The sequence below is a fragment of the Bombina bombina genome, chromosome 6, assembly GCF_027579735.1.
Source record: "Bombina bombina isolate aBomBom1 chromosome 6, aBomBom1.pri, whole genome shotgun sequence".
In the NCBI taxonomy this organism is placed as follows: domain Eukaryota; kingdom Metazoa; phylum Chordata; class Amphibia; order Anura; family Bombinatoridae; genus Bombina; species Bombina bombina.
In genome coordinates, this window is record NC_069504.1 from 195,671,273 (window position 1) to 195,680,263 (window position 8,991).

Consider the following 8,991-nt stretch of genomic DNA (forward strand, 5'->3'; position numbering starts at 1 on the left):
TCTATATGAAACACATGAACTAACGCCCTCTAGTGGTGAAAAACTGTCAAATGCAGAGGCGGCCTTCATGGGCTTAGAAATTAGCATATGAGCCTACCTATGTTTAGCTTTCATCTAAGAATAAGAAGTGAACAAAGCAAATTTGATAATAAAATACTGACAGTAAAACTATAGCTACCTTAGTTATCCATTAGGTTTACATTGGATCAGTATTTCCCCTTTTAAGCAAAGTGTAGGAGGATTTGCTTTGTTCTAAAGTTTCATGCATTTTCCATAACTACATATTTAAAGGGGCATTAAGATCAAAATTCAATCCCTGGAAATGGTTAAACATAGGGGGGGGGGGGGGGCGACGACTGTGAAATGTACATTCATTATAATTCTACATAAAGAAAATAAATACCGGTATTTATTGTAATAAACTCTTTTTCATTGACCTCTAGAGAGGCTTGGAGTGTGTCTATCCAGTGTGCTTAAAGGGATAGTAAAGTAAAACATATTAAACAATGAAATAAGTAGTGTGTGTCCTAATAAACTATAGAAAAATAAAGTTTTATTTTTAAAATCATTTACAAGAGCAAAGTTTAAAGGTAAACCTTCATTTTTTTACTGCAGCTATAAATGTGCTCTGTATTTTTTTTAAAGCTTATATCAGGAGACAAACTACTTATTAATTTGTTTAATATGTCTTACTCTACTATCCCTTTAAGTACACAGGATAGAAACTTCTTAGCATAATTTTGTTTTTGTTTTTTAAAAAAGAAAAAAGAAGTTTACTGTCCATTTAAATATGTTGCAGTTTGCCTGACTTGCTAGATGTATATAGCATGATTGCTCAGCAAACCATCCTAGATAGACACAGTATTTTCAAGTAGTGTATCATATTCTTGCTAACACAGTGACCATTTTAATGCTTATAAAAATGTATTGTTGTAATAAACATGCTTTAAAATCTACTGATCAATTGGTGATACGTACTAACATATACAAAAAGACATACTTTAACGTCCCTTTAAACACATTTATAATTACTAGTGTAACATAAAGAAGCTTTAGTATATATTCCACTGCAAACCCTAGTAAGGTATTAATCATTGCCTTCCCCACCTGAGCTTCTTTCCAGGAAATGTGAGTATAATATTAAAACTTGTTTTGTTTTCATGACGAGTCCATATACATGCTACCTTTACTGTATATAATGCAACATTATTCACAGACTACAAAGCACATTACACCCTTGCATCCATGATTCATGCGCTGGCTGTTTCATCCAATAGAAAGTATTTCCCTCTTTTGCTGGGAATCTAATTTTGTTAAAGCGTGTATTTTGCTTTTAATAACCGCTAGATTGATAAAAAAAAAAAAAGATGACCACTTTTTATATTTTCCCAAGAATACTGTTGAGCAGGTTAATGCTGCTTAGTGGTTATTGCCGTTTTTCTATAGTAAATGTTTCAGTATTTTTGTACATAACTGGTTAACTCTAATAAGATATTCCATTATCTTAAAACGAGAGCAGACGCATATGCAGTATGATTGTGATAATTATGCCAAATACTTAATGTATTGAAAACTGATATTTGTACATACATGCTTTTTAAACAATAATTCAGCCATATTGACTTTACAGTTTTGAATGTCAGAAGAAAATATATGGTAAAATATTTATGTTTTAGTAAAAATATTCAACTAAAAAAAATGATAAAAAAAAACAAACCCTGTAATGTTAGCTTTGTATCTGGCAATTTTTGAAGTTTGAGATTTCTAGAAATGGTTGTGTTTTGGGTTATAACATACTGTGCTTGTAATATAATTTAACAGATGTAGAAGGCTGCAAGAATATATGGTTGTATGTAAATGTATGCAAATACATAGACTTGTATAAAGAAGCCTTCCTTTCCTTTTAGGCATTACAACTGTTTATGATAACAATGGTCGTTTGATTTCTATGTGTAGTTTAGTTGATTTGTTGTACAGTGTTTGATCACCGTATTAATAAACAGTGCTGTTTTGTTTTTTCTGCCACCACTTTCTATTTTTGGCAACCAGCAGAATTGTTAAATTTAATATATTGCTTGTATTACTGGATTCATTTGTTCAGCAGAACTGTTATGATCATCCATTACCAGATGTTCATAGTAGCTGCTGCAGCAATGGAACAAATTGAAATAAAGCTACTTGATTAATATTTATTTTTGTTGTTGTTTTGCTGTTATGTTGTCTTATTAATTAACACTTTTTTAATTCAATTTAATATGATCAATTTTGAGGTGTTTTTTTATATACACCCTTTATATATACACATAAACATCTTTATATACTTATGTTGAGAATAACTCAATTTTTTACCAGAGGTATTGTTACAGGACTTAAGACATAAATATGGAAAGGGCTTGTTTAATTAAAGGGATATAAATGAAAAAAAAGGGATACACAGTATATTCAATGTTATAATAAAAAGCACTAAGCAGTGGGCTATGCTTAACAGAAATCACTGCAATATGCATTATTCATCATTTTAAAAAGATTTTAGTGTTTAGTGAATGCAAGAGAAACAGTAAGACTTTTTGCCCATGCTCAGAAGAGGCAGATTGTAACTTAAGTTCAAAAGCTATCTGATCTCTTATCTCCCTGAGGGCAGTGGTTACACTGAGTGCTCATTTTGTAAGAGAACAAGTAAGTTGTTTTCTGTTTTTGTTTAACACAATCTGTTTCTGTTTGCTATGATTTTACATATTTCTTTTTACTAAAATAGCACTGTTTAATATACCTTTACATATAATGGATACGTCTCAAGATCCTACAGGGCTGGCTTTGTTGTATCTGTGTGAATAGTTTTGCCTTTTTTTAAGGGTTAGGGCAATAGTTGTCATGAAGAGCTTCTCTCTATCCTCCTACCAATGGTTGTACAGCATGAGGGAAGATTAAGAGGTAAGTGGTGCACTGTGTACATTTAACGGTTATGTTTTGCTGAAACATTTGTGTGAATTGTACTATTGGTGGATTAAAGATAACATTGTTTGTTTGATGGAAACTTATAGCTACAGATGCATTATGTGAGTTTAATGGAAGTGAATGCTTGAAGCTGTGTGTGTTGTGTTTTGAAATAGACTATGAATATCTTGTTTTGTGGCTGAGTACAGAGCTTTGTTACCTAAAAAAGGTGTTTTTTTTATTGAGCACATGGTCATAAAAGATCATCTAAAAAATAAAAGTGTATATATGTAAGAGAGGGAGAAATATATTAATTTGTGTGTTGTTTAAACTTTTTTAATCCACAGAATTAAATACAACAGTTAAACATCAAATGAGAATATTGTAATATTTCTTTATTTGTTTCATTAAAAATTGCAGAACCTGTTTTTCATTCATTCACTATAGCATATCTGCTGTACAGTTCTGCTTGCAGAAGGGTAATGCTATAAAATACAAATACTAAATGTCATGCCATAATGTATTTCCAATGACTTGTTATACCAGCAACAAAATATAAAATGTATGAGAAATTGGTCCTTTAGATTTTATTTGTGTATGAAATAGAAGGTTGTGTTCTTTGACACCACAACCCATTAAACTAGGCTGAGATTGATGTATACATGATATCATCAGTGATATCATTAAGACATTGCCTATTGCAACACTAGTGACAACAACTTTGACTTCATCCTACAGTCATCCGGTATATATATATATATATATATATATATATATATATATATATATATATATATATATATATATATATATATATAGTTTGTGCATATATCCAGCTTTTACATTTTTTTTTTATTTCTCGTTGGTAGAAATTTTATCTGTTATCTATCAACTAGTGATATTGTTAATTATACTATAGGTGATGTCAAAGATGAGGTCATTATTAATATCATAGAAGGAACCAAATATTTTCTGGACTTAAAATGTGTATACTATGGGCCCCATTTGTTAATGGCCGGACAGACAAGGTTTGCTACTGTGAACCTGTCCGCCTGGCCTTGCTACTTGTACAGTGCTACCTCTTGCTAGTGCACAGCCAATTGCACGTGAACAGGGACTATCAGTCATCCCAATCGGATTGGATAAGGATGATTTCATCATTTAAGGTGGCAGAGAGATAAAATATCTACACAGTAAAAAGGTGAGCGCTAATAAATAGCTAGTGATAACCTCAATGATATATAAGCATGTAAATACAATTAGAATTGCCAGCAATTTGGCATGTTAAAGGAAAGTTCAATTTCAGATTAAGAAGTGTATCTTTCTTCCCAACGATGGCAGCCTCCTCCTCACCAACAATGGTCCAGAAATGCTATATAAAAGACAAAACAAAGGGGCGCCTCATGTGTAGTATCATCAAATAAGCATAAAGCCACATAAAAAAGGCCAAATGGGTGCTCACAAGGCTCTGGAGCACACCTTTGTGCTTGTAGGGACAGGCTGCAGATTTTATCAGGTGTGACAGCTCACCCACAGAGGATATCAGTCATTAACTGTAGTAGGAAAATAAAACACAGGAAAAGCACCAAATTGTGCAGATCACAAAGGATATGGTGTTTGACTTAGCACAAAGAAAGATTGGGTACTCACATATTAGATGAGCACACTTATGTGCTAGTAGGAGCAAGCTGGCATATTATGGTAAGGTGTGTCAGCTCACCACCAAGGGACTTTTCCTTAGGATGCAATATCCAAAAGTGGCAGACGTCGGTGTGTTAGGTTCCACTCCAAGCAGGTGCAGACAGGTAAAATCACTCACAAGAGTATTTTTTAAAAATTAAAAAGTTCTATTTATTAAAAACAAATTAAAATACATATACAAAGGAGTGAACTAGGGGCATACAGTCAAGCCCCCTGTAAATGCAACGCGTTTCTCGGCTCATATGCCGTTTCCTCATTCAAACACCATATCCTTTGTGATCTGCACAATTTGGTGCTTTTCCTGTGTTTTATTTTCCTACTACAGGTAATGACTGATATCCTCTGTGGGTGAGCTGTCACACCTGATAAAATCTGCAGCCTGTCCCTACAAGTACAAAGGTGTGCTCCAGAGCCTTGTGAGTACCCATTTGGCTTTTTTCTGTGGCTTTATGCTTATTTGATGATACTACACATGAGCCGCCCCTTTGTTTTGTCTTTTATATAGAGAGATTAAGTAGCAGTGGTCTTAAAACCGCTGCTACTTAACTAGGGGTTCAAGCTCATTTGTGCAGGTCTGTAAAGCTGGGGCACCCGAAGCTGCTTTTGCAGCTTGATAAATGGGACCCTATGGCTGCATGTCACAGAGCTCTCAGTTAATGTGTTTATCACAGTATGAACTTAAATAAAATTAACAATTCCTCCAACATTTAATTTAATTTAACATTGTAATCAATAATTCCATTTATATTTAGTTATAAATAATATAACATAAAGCTCCTCTCAGCCTGAGCCCTAGCACCAGCATTGTCAGTTATACTTTCTCACCACATAATTTACTAATTTATCTACAGAGCTATCACTGTCTTGTTGTGGTAGTCACATAATGTAACCTTACATCCTGACCCATTAAATAAGGCTGTATGATAAACCTACACCACCAGCAATACATCAAATACAGCAGAGATGCAGTCATACTAACAAATCATACTGGTGTAGTGTCTTCATCTAGTTGGTGTATTCTCACATATTGTTTCACCAATTTTGCATACTTTGGCGTAAATTTGGTGTCTGTTGTTGATGTAGTTTCTCATGGTTTGGTATAGAATACAAGTCACAACAAGTTCTAAATACAAAAATACCACCATAAATCAGAGGTGCCAGACCAAATCTAATAATTTAGGTATAAAGTCCACAAATATACAGAGACCATAATGATTTTTATTCACATTTTTCATATTAAAAACAATACATTTAAAAACAATTTAATCTATAATCTACAGCATGTTTCTCTAATTAATAACTGTCACCCTATGAACTATTATAGAAGAATTATAATTTAGACATTATTTCTATACATCTTATTGAATATTCACTCAGTTTGAAAATTAAATGATGTAGGGGTATCTTTCTCAGTAAAAACACAAATACATATAAATCACATAGAAACCCCCTTCAAACACAAATCTATAAATACACATGAATCAAGCCCATAATCTAGGAAAAACAAAGCATATCAAAACATACACACAAAAAATAAAAAATAAATGCAGAAGTATATTTACAGATTTGCACTTATTTTGGCACTAGCATCTAAATATGTGAACATCAGGTATATGCACACATCACCTGCAATTAGCAAAACACACACACAATCTGATAGATACAGTACATTTAAAAAATATGAAAATGTATTAGAAAGGATAAAGTATGAAGCAATGTTAGCACTTCCCTTCAGGTGCTCGCTGCCAGCCAATAGCTGTTCTCCAATAGTGTAGCAGATTTCAGACAATGTGGTAGGCGCACAAACTGGTGATACTCACAAGAATGCAGTTAAAATAAGCCTTTTATTAAAATCATCACAAAGGTGTCTTCAGGTGTAGCTTCAGGTTTTATTTAAAATACATCTCAACGCGTTTCGGCTAAAAGAAGCCTTTATCAAGAGCATAAAGTTAAAACAATTTCAGGAACAAATGGTTATAGCCTAGCAATATTCATAAACAGACCTATAATGTCTTTGTGTTGATAATCTCTTCCCCTAATGAACAGCATTTATTATTCTGCTTGTGATAATGATAAGCTTTACTATCGATTATAATATCATACATTAAGGCTTTTTATAGCAGCCTTTTAGTGAACATTTGTTGTTTTGAATTTAATAGTTTATCTGTTTTTTTTTATACTTATATGGTATGGTATTGCTATTAATCATGCTTTGACCTTGTTTATCAAGTTAATTCATATTTTGTATTGTTTATGTTGCATCTCTTACGTGTCCCTCCTTTTATCTTGCCATTTGTACACCTAAAAAGCAGACAATTTCACTCTATTGAATCTGGACTTCTAAAAAAGTGTTTCCATTGGGAGAAAGAGGACCTAAGATTGTGATAGTGCAGTGGTCATCATGTCCGCTTGACATGCACAAGGTCCTGGGATTGAGACCGAGTGGGACTACCGATTTCTTCATTGGTTGACGCAAGGACATTTGACCGATGTTTATTTTTGTAGCTTGGTCGCTATCTTTATAGTGATTTTAACGTTTAATATTGATGTTAACAGAGATCGCAATAATAAAATGTTTATTAGTGGCACAACTTTTGCCTTGTACCAATAGCTAATGTGGTTCATCATCATTTATATAGTTTGATTTATGCTGCACAAATGAATTTTTAAATAACACATATGTTTTCAAACACAGATTGTTTTTGATACAGATTACTTAGTGAGATATTATCAATGTAAAAAGATTATCAACACAAAGACATTATAGGTCTGTTGATCTCAGAATGGAAGCATTTTATGTGGGGAAGTGTAACCATATAAATTTATTTAAGGCATCTGGCATACTGAATTTCATTGGTATATTTCTACACTTACCTATAAAATAAACCCTAAGATAGATATAATATAATTAATAGTTACATTGTAGCTATCTTAGGGTTTATTTCTTTCATGTAATTAGCAAGAGTCCATGAGCTAGTGACGTATGGGATATACATTCCTACCAGGAGGGGCAAAGTTTCCCAAACCTCAAAATGCCTACAAATACACCCCTCACCACACCCACAATTCAGTTTTACAAACTTTGCCTCCCATGGAGGTGGTGAAGTAAGTTTGTGCTAGATTCTACGATGATATGTGCTTCGCAGCAGGCTGGAGCCCGGTTTTCCTCTCAGAGTGCAGTGAATGTCAGAGGCATGTGAAGAGAGTATTGCCTTTTTGAATACAATGGTCTCCTTCTACAGGATCTATTTCATAGGTTCTCTGTTATCGGTCGTAGAGATTCATCTCTTACCTCCCTTTTCAGATCGACGATTTACTCTTATATACCATTACCTCTACTGATTCTCGTTTCAGAACTGGTTTGGCTGTCTACTATATGTAGATGAGTGTCTTAGGGTAAGTAAGTCTTATTTTATTATGACACTCTAAGCTATGGTTGGGCACTTTATATGTAAAGTTCTAAATATATGTCTTTAAACTTATATTTGCCATGATTCAGGATAATCAGTATTCCTTATTTTCAAACAGTCAGTTTCATTATTGGGATAATGCAGATGAAATATTTTTTTCTTACCTTAAAAGAATTTTTTCAATTGACCTTTTTTCCCTGTGGGCTGTTAGGCTCGCGGGGGCTGAAAATGCTTCAATTTATTGCGCCATTCTTGGCGTGGACTTTTTTGGCGCAAAATTTTTTTTAGTCATTTCCGGCGCCCTAATTGATGCCGGAAGTTTGTGCATGGTTGCGTAATTTTTTGACGTTCAGACGTTTTTTTGCGCCAAAATTGTGGGTGTCATTTTTTTCGGCGTCACAAGATGTGGCGTCATACTTGGCGCCCAAAAATATGGGCGTTGTACTTGGCGCCAATAATGTGGGTGTCATTTTTGGCGCCAAAAAATGTGGGCGTTATTCTAGTCTCCACCTTTTTTTTCACATTATTTCAGTCTCATTTTTTATTGCTTCTGGTTGCTAGAGGCTTATTCATTTGGCATTTTTTTCCCATTCCTGAAACTGTCATTTAAGGAATTTGATAATTTTGCTTTATATGTTGTTTTTTCTTTTACATATTGCAAGATGTCTAAACATGACCCTGTATCAGAATCTACTTCTGGAAATACGCTGCCTGATGCTGGTTCTACCAAAGTTAAGTGCATCTGTTGTAAACTTTTGGTAACTGTTCCTCCAGCTGTTGTTTGTGATAACTGTCATGATAAACTTTCTAATGCAGATTGTGTTTCCATTAGTAATAATCCATTACCTGTTGTTGTTCCTTCAACATCTAATGTTCAGGATGTCCCTGTTAATGTAAAAGAATTTGTTTCTAAATCTATTAGGAAGGCTCTGTCTGTTATTCCTCC